We start from the raw sequence: 1,766 nt of genomic DNA, 5'->3' as shown, positions 1-1,766 counted from the left end.
TCGGGGTCAAGGCTTCTCTTCTTGACATCAAAAGTGTGAAGTCTAACGTCAAGTGTGTTTACTCAGCTTTGGTTTCATAATCAACAATGTTCCTTGTGTAATGTGATAGATTTGGATCTTGACCTATTGGCTTTTTTTATCTGGCAATACGAACTCAGAAAAAAATGTGGAAACGTGTGTGCTGAATTTAAAACCTAACTCCTTCGAGCCTGAATCGAACCAGTGACCTAAGGATAGCCAAAATTTCATCTACAGTCCTCCACTCTACCAGCTGAGCTATCGAAAGATGGAAAAAGCCCAAGCCACAACAACACACCAAGAAATTCAGAAAGCCTTACCTCTTTAGGTTATTGGAGGAAATTAGGCTGTGGTGAATGGTGAATGCATCAAGGACGCCACACAGGAAGCACCACCTGGTTTTCTGAGACCTCGTGATCAGAAGGTTGAAGGTTGCGTGTTCAAATCACGTCGGGGTCAAGGCTTCTCTTCTTGACATCAAAAGTGTGAAGTCTAACGTCAAGTGTGTTCATTCAGATTTGTTAGTTGTCTGACTTTCTTAATGTATCGAAGCGTTTAAACAAAGAAGCCCCAACTCATTGCTAGGACCTCGTGGGGAAACGTTAGCACGTCTGACTCCAGATCAGTGTGTTCATTCAGATTTGTATTTTTTCTTAATGTATCGAAGCGTTTAAACAAGAAGCCCCAATTCATTTGCTGGGATCTCGTGGCGCAACGGTAGTGCATCTGATTCCAGATCAGAAGGTTGCGTGTTCAAATCACGTCGGGGTCGGGGTCAAGCCATCTCTTCTTGACATCAAAAGTGTGAAGTCTAACGTCAAGTGTGTTTACTCAGCTTTGGTTTCATAATCAACAATGTTCCTTGTGTAATGTGATAGATTTGGATCTTGACCTATTGGCTTTTTTTATCTGGCAATACGAACTCAGAAAAAAATGTGGAAACGTGTGTGCTGAATTTAAAACCTAACTCCTTCGAGCCTGAATCGAACCAGTGACCTAAGGATAGCCAAAATTTCATCTACAGTCCTCCACTCTACCAGCTGAGCTATCGAAAGATGGAAAAAGCCCAAGCCACAACAACACACCAAGAAATTCAGAAAGCCTTACCTCTTTAGGTTATTGGAGGAAATTAGGCTGCTTTTTGTGGTGAATGCATCAAGGACGCCACACAGGAAGCACCACCTGGTTTTCTGAGACCTCGTGGAGCAAGATCAGAAGGTTGCGTGTTCAAATCACGTCGGGGTCAAGGCTTCTCTTCTTGACATCAAAAGTGTGAAGTCTAACGTCAAGTGTGTTGAGCTATCGAAAGATGGAAAAAGCCCAAGCCACAACAACACACCAAGAAATTCAGAAAGCCTTACCTCTTTAGGTTATTGGAGGAAATTAGGCTGCTTTTTGTGGTGAATGCATCAAGGACGCCACACAGGAAGCACCACCTGGTTTTCTGAGACCTCGTGAAGCCAGATCAGAAGGTTGCGTGTTCAAATCACGTCGGGGTCAAGGCTTCTCTTCTTGACATCAAAAGTGTGAAGTCTAACGTCAAGTGTGTTCATTCAGATTTGTTCGTTGTCTGATTTTCTTAATGTATCGAAAGCGTTTAAACAAGGAGCCCCAACTCATTTGCTGGGACCTCGTGGCGCAATGGTAGCGCGTTTGACTCCAGATCAGAAGGTTGCGTGTTCAAATCACGTCGGGGTCAAGGATTCTCTTCTTGACATCAAAAGTGTGAAGTCTAACGTCAAGTGTGT

The 1,766-nt window shown here is 43.5% G+C and overlaps 4 non-coding genes across 4 annotated transcripts; 2 read left to right on the top strand and 2 right to left on the bottom strand.

Moving 5' to 3' along the window:
- Positions 1–199: 199 nt before the first annotated feature.
- Positions 200–286, bottom strand: trnay-gua (transfer RNA tyrosine (anticodon GUA)). Its single transcript is given in 2 exon segments — positions 200–235; positions 250–286. It is a non-coding gene; the product is annotated as a tRNA-Tyr (tRNA).
- A 432-nt stretch (positions 287–718) lies between these two features.
- Positions 719–790, top strand: trnaw-cca (transfer RNA tryptophan (anticodon CCA)). The gene has a single exon. It is a non-coding gene; the product is annotated as a tRNA-Trp (tRNA).
- A 196-nt stretch (positions 791–986) lies between these two features.
- Positions 987–1,073, bottom strand: trnay-gua (transfer RNA tyrosine (anticodon GUA)). Its single transcript is given in 2 exon segments — positions 987–1,022; positions 1,037–1,073. It is a non-coding gene; the product is annotated as a tRNA-Tyr (tRNA).
- Positions 1,074–1,645: 572 nt separating this feature from the next.
- trnaw-cca (transfer RNA tryptophan (anticodon CCA)) lies at positions 1,646–1,717 on the top strand. The gene has a single exon. It is a non-coding gene; the product is annotated as a tRNA-Trp (tRNA).
- Positions 1,718–1,766: the final 49 nt, after the last annotated feature.

The sequence above is a fragment of the Sinocyclocheilus anshuiensis genome, unplaced genomic scaffold (genome assembly GCF_001515605.1).
Source record: "Sinocyclocheilus anshuiensis isolate Anshui unplaced genomic scaffold, SAMN03320099.WGS_v1.1 scaffold4222, whole genome shotgun sequence".
NCBI classification, from domain to species: Eukaryota; Metazoa; Chordata; class Actinopteri; order Cypriniformes; family Cyprinidae; genus Sinocyclocheilus; species Sinocyclocheilus anshuiensis.
The sequence above is the reverse complement of the archived record's forward strand: the minus strand, read 5'-3'. Positions and strand labels throughout refer to the sequence as shown.